The 9,616-nt window shown below is 41.3% G+C and overlaps 1 pseudogene; it reads right to left on the bottom strand.

The window, feature by feature from the left end:
* Positions 1–3,569: 3,569 nt before the first annotated feature.
* LOC126932760 (keratin, type I cytoskeletal 18-like) lies at positions 3,570–9,151 on the bottom strand (annotated as a pseudogene).
* Positions 9,152–9,616: the final 465 nt, after the last annotated feature.

Raw genomic sequence — 9,616 nt, 5'->3', positions numbered from 1 at the left:
TTAATAGTATGCAGTTGTAACAATAGCTGACTGTTGGCCAATCCCAGCAGCATACTTCAACCACTCATAGATTGCTGAATGTTCAAACTGTGTTCAAATAAAGCAAACGCGGAGCTGTAACCAATGTCACTGTTTCTGTACCTCACTTCCAATTCCTGTATGCCACTTCACCTTTATTGACTACAAATTTGTTCTGACCACGAGGCACCCCAAGAGTCTCTGTGAATCTGCTGTGATTCTCAGGGCTGCCCAAGTCATGAATCGTTCTTTGCTCAAGAAAATGCCTTTAAATTTAATTTGGCTGACGTTTTTCTTTTGTCACAAGCTAGAGCAGATTAGGTCTCTGCAACTAAAGATACTAGCAATATGGTCTTACATTTTATGTTCTGTGAAGGTCTTTTTCTGTATCTCAAAATTTTGCTATATTTTAAGGCTTGTATGTATGTATTTATAAGATTTTTTTCCTATTGCATTTCTAATTAAGTTCGCTGTTATATAAAATAGTCACATTGTTCGACTGTTTTAGAAGTTCTAATTACTATACAATCAGTTCTCTTGGATTTTATAAGCAAATAATCATTTTACCAAAAATAACAAGGGCTTTATTTCCCCTTTTCCAACATTCATAACTCTCATTTTTTTACCTTGTTACTTTGGCTAAGATTAGCAGCACAATATTGATTAGTAATAGTGATACAGATAATAGTTGTATTAGTCTAATCTTGCATTGCTATAAAGAAATACCTGAGACCAGATAATTTATAAAGAAAAGAGGTTTAATTGGCTTGTGGTTGTTCAGCCTGTACAGGAAGCATATTGCCCGCATTTGCTTCTGGGTGAGAGGGAGCCCGGAAGCTTATAATCACGAAAGGTGAACATCACATGGCAGGAGCGGAAGCCGGAGGTGGGGGGACGTGCCACACTTTTAAACAATCAGATCTCATGAAAACTCACTCACTGTCACAAGGACAGCACCAACGCATGAGGGATCACCCCCATGACTCAAACACCTTCCACTAGGCCCTATCTTCAACCCTCGGGATTGCATTTCAACATGAGAATTGGGCAGGGACAAACAGCCAAACTATATCACCAGTCATTCTTACATTTTTCTATATGTAATAGGAGGTGCCTCTGAGCTTCTGGTAGGTAGTGAAGTAAATAAAATTTAATCACTTTCTTTTCAGTGAAAAGCATATTGTGCCATGCACTATGTGCTATGTACGAAGTTTTTCAATGAGAAGAAAGTGATCAAATTTTATTAATAATGTGATCAAATTTTATAAATAATATGAATAAGTCAAGTCAAACAAAGACTGAGAAATGACTGCTTATGAGGCTCACACAAAAGAAAACAGAAATATATTTGAAGTTTGAAACAAACAAAATGGAAAGAAAAAGATCAGGAAAATACTAACAAAAGCTAACAGCAATTTTTAACATTAGACTCCAAAACAAAAATTTAAAAGATGGAATACTTCATATTGCTGCCAGAAATAAAATAATTGCTATCCACTTGGTATCAGTAGCCTCACAAACCTACCATCCCAGTAGTGGCATGTGAATAAAGTAGTTCCAGTAGGAAATGCGTGGGCCCAACAGCACAGCTTCGCGTTTATGAGCCTGCTGCTATGATTTGAATGTTTGTGTTCCCTCCAAAATTTATGTTGACACGTTATCCCCAATGCAGGAGTATTAAGTGGTGAGGCCTTTAGTAAGCGATTACTTCATGAGGCCTCCTCCTTCATGGATAAGATTAAAGCCCTTATAAAAGAGACTTCACAATATATTCAGCCCTTTGGCCCCTCTGCCTTTCACCATGTGAGGATGTAACAATGAGTCATTATCTTGGAAGCATGGAGTAAACCCTCACCAGATACCAAACCTTACAGCACACTGATCTAGAACTTCCCAGTCTCCAGAACTGTTAGAAATAAATTTCTATTGCTTATAAATATCCAGTCTTTGGTATTCTGTTATAGCACACAAATGAACTCAGATAGGTCCTTTGCCTACTTCTGCCACCAAATGTCCAATCTGTCAGTAGGAGAAACCTACACTGAAACTCTTACACAGCACTATTCCTTGACGAGATCAATGGGCTAATTGGTGACAAGTTGATTACACTGAATATCTTCCATCCTGGAAGAGAGAGATACTCAATCTAAAAAAAAAAAAAAACAACAACACTAGACATAGACATATATGCTAGAATTATATTTGTTCAACCTCCCTTCAGGGCATCAGTCAGTACCTCTTTCTATTAGGACGCATTTGATCCACCAGCATGGGATTCCTCAGAATAGTGGATTCACTTTATAGGAGAAAAGTGTGGAAGTGAGTCCAATAGCCTGCTGCAGGCCATTTCAATTTTCTGTTGAAGGACTATTGAATTGAAGCACCAGCTTAACGCAGAAGCAATGTTCTCTGAGAATGGGGTGCCATCCTCCAACATACAATACAGACATTAAATCAAAGAACTTTGTACTAGTATTGTGCCATGTACTATGTGCTATGTACATTTGTATATTTCCAACAGGAAGATTGCAGGGGTCCAGGAATCAGGGAGGGAAGCAAAGGTGGCCCCACTTACCATACCATCGTCCTCAATCACCCACTAAGGTACTTGAGCATATCTTTCCATCTAACATGCTCCAGAGTACTCCCCATGGACTTGATTGAAACTTTGTTGGGTCTGCATCACAGATCAGCTTGTCTATTCAATCCTATCTCCTCCCAATTCTTTCCACAGGTGTTGATTCCTAATAATTATCCTGTACTCCAAACTCCATCTCAGAATCTGCTTCCACATAACAGGACCTATAATAAATGCATCTTCATCATGTGCATTTTTAGGAATGCTGTCAGAACCATGTTCACATTTCTAACAATAAACAAACCAGTGTGTTCATTAATGAGGGAATTCTGGTTCATAGCTTCCTCAGTGAGGACCTGTCTTGACAATGGGAAGTGACACAGATTCTATTAATGTTAGCTTGTTTTTATTACCTAACAAGTCACCATGCTTAATTCAGTTGTCATTCTTTCTAAAATAATAATGCCATTACTTGACATTGCTTTTCACAGGGACTATTTGACAGTCTTACAGATCTCTAGAATAATTCCACTTTCTTTCTTTGTAAGTCACAGGAGTTCAAAGTACAAGAGTTTATCACTTGCTCTTGGTTAAAGTTTATTTCTTTGTACTGTTGGTGTGACGAGTGTTTGAGGAATTGAATGAACAATGCATTAAACATTCTAAATGTAAAATGTAATTATACATAATCCTCTTCCTTCATTAACCAACATTATCCACCCATTTCCTCAAAATATGACGTGACCCAATAAGTAAATTTCTAATATGCCTATTTTGTACGTTTGTGTTTGCCTTAAAGGAAATACAAATTACTGGAAAAAAGTTTATTGATATATTTCTTAAAATATTAAAACATGCTAATATGAATTCAGTCTTCAAAGGTGAAAAAGAAGTTCCACATATATAATGCATCTGAATTCCTTTTTAAATAGAATTCCTTTTAAATTCCTTTTTAAATGATAAATAAAAATTATTTTAATTAATTTAGTATTTATCTTTTTTCCCTTTACACTTAAATTTTAATGTTGGGACAATAATGATTATGAAGCATTTGTGTACTCTGATTATGTTTCATTAAACAAAATTGAAATATGGTGAGATTTTTAACTTACTTGCTATCAATTAATATTCTACCTGCATATAAATTATATATATAATACTTAGAAAACTTTGAAAAAGCATACAAGAACAGCACATTATAAGAAGGTCAATAAAAATTAAAATTAATAAGCAGAAAGAAGAAATTTAGTACACAAAACAAAAATTAGACAATAGAATCCTACCACTGTACATTTTTAAATGTGTGTCAATCAGAATTAATAATGCCAGGTGCTATAACAAACAATCTCTCAACGGATTTGTCAGAGGCAATTGAACCAGAGTGACTCCATTTTGAGTGAGGGCTAGGAAAATGAGGATGGGGCTTGCTGAGCTGCATTCCCAGAAAGTCAGGTATTCTCAGCCTCTAGATGTTTACAGTTAAGGGAACAGATTGATAATATTTACTAACAAACCCAGACTTGGGAGTGTCCTAATATCTTGATATCTTAAGAACAAAAGCATTACTAATTTTGCTTTAAAGATAACAATATTGATTCTCGCAAAATACAGTAATTACGAAAATAAATCCTTTATCACAAACCCTTGTAGCAGGGCACATCTGCCCACGATTCTTTTATCCTGTATATAAACCAGCATTGTACATAGGGTGGACGCATTCCTCCTCTTACTTTTGGGAATGGCCTACAATGTCTATGGAATAGCTGTTCTTTTACTTTACTTTCTTAATAAACTCACTTTTGCTTTGCACTGTGGACTCACCCTGAATTCTTTCTTGTGTGACATCCAAGAACCCTCTCCTGGGGTCTGCATCAGGACCCCTTTCCTGTAACAGATTTGGGCAATAAACTGGAGTGTGGGTATGGTATGTAGGTGTGGGTGTAGGGATGTGTTTTCTCATGGAAAATCTCATGTGTATTGTAAACCAAAAATAAAATTATAAGCCCTCCCCACTCCCTCTCAGCCAAGGGCATTCCACAATAAACCAGTTCAGGCCATGAAGGGAAGGAGGAAGGAGGGTCAGACACGCCTCATTATACCCTCCTCCCTTTGGCACTCAGGCACAGCATTAACATTAGGCAATAAGACACCAAAATCCAGCCTGACTCTCTAATATAGCATCACATGACAGATGGCTGGCCCTGAAAGAAATCAAAGTATTTTACCCCAAAATACATTTATTTGACATATTTTGAAATGGCCCTGCAAAGCTATCTCTTATGGGGGAAAATCTACTTTTTGTAGAAAATCCCCATTCCTTTCTAGGCCTTTCCCTTGATCCAGGAGAGAATTAACTTAGAGTCTGGCACCTTTTTAGGTTTGATAAGACCTCTGAAGCTGCTACCAGGAGGCTTTATCTGCATGATAAAACCTTGGCCTCCGCAACCCCTTATCTTAACCTAGACATTTCTTTCTATTGATTCCAGGTCTTTAGATAATAACTATTTCAGCAATTGCCAATTAGAAAACCTTTGACTCCATCTGTGACCTGGAAGCCCTCCCTTCAAAGAGAGGGCTTCAGGTTGTCTTACCTTTCTGGACTGAAACAAAATTGTTACACACATTGACTGATGTCTTAAGTCTCCCTAAAACATATAAAACCAAGCTGTAACCTGACCACCGTGGGCACATGTTTTGAGGACCTCCTGAGGGCTGTGTCACTGGCCACTGGTCACTCATATTTGACTCAGAATAAATGTCTTCAAATATTTTACAGAGTTTGATTCTTTTTGTCAACAGTATGTTTCTGATTTGGTGACTCTCTTGGGCAGCTCTGCTTCAAGTGGTGACTTAGTGATCACAGCTCCTTTTGTTACAGGAGGTAGCTAGTCAGGCATGAATAGGGCATGAGAGGGTCTCTCCCCAACAACCTCATCGAGAATGTCAGGTAAGCATCAGGTGATGGTCAGGTGATTGTTACACTGTTTCTCTAAAATAATAATTGGTCACAGCCAGCACCAGGAAAAGGGACTCTCCCAATAGGTAGAAAAACCTGAAACTAGTGATCGGCAGCATCCTAATAAGATCTCAGGAGTTGGGTAAGTGGGCTCAAGCATGCGCACTACGAGGCAAAATGGCTGAGTTTAACTTATATATGACCTTCTAGGAGCATTTGACTGGTAACAGAAGAATGTCCCAAGTGAGCATACATATAACTCCAGTAAACACACTGCACGTATGGCACCTCCCAAGTGCTGGCAGGCCACTGTGCATGCAGACTGCCCACCCCAAGGAAATAATCAGGGGAGAAGTGACACATGACCCTGAAAGTATGCCAACAAACAGTGCAATTGATCTCTCAAGTCACTTGCTTGGCCCTCTTCTAGGTGTACTTTACTTCCTTTTGTTCCTGCTCTAAAACCTTTTAATAAATTTTCACTCCTGTTCTAAAGCTTGCCTCAGTTTCTCACTCTGTCTTATATCCCTCGGTTGAATTACGTCTTCTGCGGAGGCAAGAATTAAGGTTGTGGCAGACCTGCATGGATTTGCCACTGTTAACACTTTCACACTGTGATGTGACCATATGCCAGACTTTTGTCTATGCTTCTGCTAGATCCTCTGTGTTCAGTCAGTTCACATGCATAGAGAAAGCATGTTAAAGTCTGCAAGATAATTTAGAGGTCATGCTTAAAACTGGCATACATCCATTCATATTCTGTTGGCCAGGCTTAGTTACATGGCCCCATGTTGATGCAAGGTGACTGCAAAGAATAGTATTTCTCTGTGACTAAAAGAAAAAGAAAGTAGTTTGTTAAACACATAGCAATTTCTCTGCTTTACAAGGCAGAATATATATAAATAATGAGCTTAATCATTCTTATTTTCTTATCAGTGGAAGCAAAGTTGTATGTAAGGAAAAGAAACATTTCTCTGTTAATAAATGATTTTTTAAAATATGAATCAAGTGAGTGCTAATACAAGGAACATTAACAATAGATAATGCCACAAAGTGGTTTTCCAAAAAATATAAATAACAATCTAATAAAAAAAACTGGCAAAAGATTTGAATAGATGTTTCTCAAAAGAACACATACAAATGGCAAACAGGCATATGAAAAGGTGCCCAACATCACTGATCATCAGAGAAATGCAAATCAAAACTACAATGAGATATCATCATAACATTTGGACATAAAATGGCTTGTATCCAAAAGACAGGAAATAACAAATGCTGAAGGAGATGTGCAGAAAAATAAACCCTTGTGCACTATTGGTGGGAATGTAAATTAATACAACCACTATGGGGAACAGTTTGGAAGTTCCTCAAAAAACTAAAAATTGAGCTACCATATAATCCAGCGATCCCACTGCTGGGTATATATACAAAAGAAAGGAAATGAGTGCATTGAAGAGATAACTGTATTCCTCTGTTTGTGGCAGCACTGTTCATAATAGCTAAGATTTGGAAGCAACCTAAGTGACTATCAACAGATGAATGGATAAAGAAAATGTGGTGCACATACACAATGGAGTGCTATTAAGTCATAAAAATGAATGAGATCTAGTCACTTGCAACAACATGGATGGAACTGGAGATCATTATATTAAGCAAAATAAACCAAGCACAGAAATACAAACATCACATGTTCTCACTTATTTCTGGGATCTAAAAATCAAAACGATTGAACTCATAGAGATAGGGAGTAAAAGGATGGTTACCGGGGGCTGGGGAGCAGGGGGAGGTGGGGATGTTTAATGAGTACAAAAAACAATTAGTTAGGAGTGGCTGGCTGGAGTTCCAGGCCAGTGGGTCTTATGCTGTGAGGCACCATGGAAGTGGGGCCCACAGACTCTTGCTACTCAGCCCCCTGGATTCAGCCTCATTCCTAGGGAATTGTTTAACAGCTTTTGAAGTATCCAAGGCAACCAGGGGCTGAAGTGGACCCCCAGCACTGCATAGGTGCTTTACAAAAATGTAGTCAGACTACTTTCTTTTTTTGACTTCCGAACATTTTATTGACCTCCTGCTCCCCAAAGGGTATGCTGTTTCTGCTGGCTTAATGTCTCAGAACTTTGGTGTCATTGGTCTCAGACACCACTTTGCCATCCAGTATCTGGCGGGTAGTGGTCTTTTGGGTGGTTTCCATGGAGTTGCTGCTGTCCAGGGCATCACCAAGACTGAAGTCCTCGCCATCTTCCAGCAGGCGACGGTAGGTGGTGATCTCAACCTCCAGCTTGACGTTGATGTTCAGCAGGGCCTCCTACTCCTGGGCTTGGCACTGTCCCTCTGCCCGAGTCTGTGCCAGCTCTGACTCCAGGTGCAGCAGGATCCCGTTGAGCAGCTCCATCTGCTGGGTGTAGTGGGCCCCCACCTCCCTCAGGCTGTTCTCCAAGCTGGCCTTCAGATTTCTCATGGAGTCCAGGTCCATCTCCAAGGACTGGACTGTATTTCTCAGCTCCATGAGCATCATCTCAGCAGCTCCAATCTCGGTGGACGGCATGGTGACCACTGTAGTCTCTCCTCAGTCTGCTGAGACCAGTACTTGTCAAGCTCCTCTCGGTTCTTCCAAGCCAGCTCGTCATATTGGACCCGGATGTCTGCCATGATCTTGATGGGGTCCTGAGATTTGGGGACATCTACCTCCAGGGTCAACCCAGAGCTAGCAATCTGAGCTTGTAGGCCTTTTACTTCCTCTTCGTGGTTCTTCTTCATAAAGAGCAGCTCCGCTTTGAGAGCCTCAATCTCTGTCTCCAGCTGCAGCCGAGTGACATTGGTCATCAGTGACCTTGTGGAGCCCATGGATGTCACTCTCCACAGACTGGCACATGGCCAGCTCTGTCTCATACTTGACTCTAAAGTCATCAGCAGCAAGACGGGCATTGTTGATCTGCAGAACGATGCCAGCATTGTCCACAGCATTTGCGAAGATCTGAGCCCTCAGGTCCTCGATGGTCTTAAAGTAATGACTCCAGTCTCTAACCTGGGGTCCCTTCTTCCCCAGGTGCTCCTGGATTTTGTTCTCCAGCTTCCTGTTCTCAGTCTCCAGGCTCCTCACTCTGTCCAGGTAGGAGGCCAGGTGGTCATTCAAGCTTTGCATGGTCTCCTTCTCATTCTGGATGTCTCCCATTCCTGCCAGATCCCTGGCCATCCCCACAGCCAGGCCCCGGGATTCCATGCCACCCTGGAAGCCGGTGGAGTGGGACACGGAGATCCAGGAACCACAGCCCCCAGCACCTGCATAGACACTGGCTGCACTGCTGACCGGCCGGGTGCCGTAGCTGGGCACCTGGACAGAGCCCAGGGACCAGTACTTGGTGAAGGTAGAGTGAGTGGTGAAGTGGTGAAGCTCATGCTGTCCCAGGAGGAGAGCAAGAGGACAGGACTCAGGCTTTGCTGACGACCCAGACAACTTTTTAAAATAGGCCTTTGATCCCATTTCTCCTGACTGGGTCAGACCTCAGATCTGGAGTCGTCAGCCACCTCCTACAGGTGTGTTCAGGCTGGCAACAAGTCTGTACCTCCCTGAGATGAGATGGTCAGCAGTGCAGTCAGTGTCTATGCAGGTGCTGGGGGCTGTGGTTCCTGGATCTCCGTGTCCCACTCCACCAGCTTCCAGGGTGGCATGGAATCCCGGGGCCTGGCTGTGGGGATGGCCAGGGGTCTGGCAGGAATGGGAGACATCCAGAATGAAGGAGACCATGCAAAGCCTGAACGACCACCTTGCCTCCTATCTGGACAGAGTGAGGAGCCTGGAGACTGAGAACAGGAAGGGGCAGAGGAAGGGGCAGGCTGCCATCTTTGCTCATTCACATCCTTCACTGGTGATGCCTCTATGTACTGGAAAATCTGAGTTGATCAGGGACTAGAGAAGACTCCCAGCATACCACAGCAGCCCTGCTGAAAAGTAGCTAGACTGTTAAAGGGAAAAAAAAAAATCATCCAAAAGTCAGCAACCTCAAAGATAGAAGGTAGATAAGCATACAAAGATGAGAGAAAGATTCAGCACAAGAATGCTGATA

This window comes from Macaca thibetana, chromosome 12 (assembly GCF_024542745.1).
Source record: "Macaca thibetana thibetana isolate TM-01 chromosome 12, ASM2454274v1, whole genome shotgun sequence".
Taxonomy (NCBI): domain Eukaryota; kingdom Metazoa; phylum Chordata; class Mammalia; order Primates; family Cercopithecidae; genus Macaca; species Macaca thibetana.
Note: the sequence above shows the minus strand (reverse complement) of the source record. Positions and strands in the feature narration are given on the sequence as shown.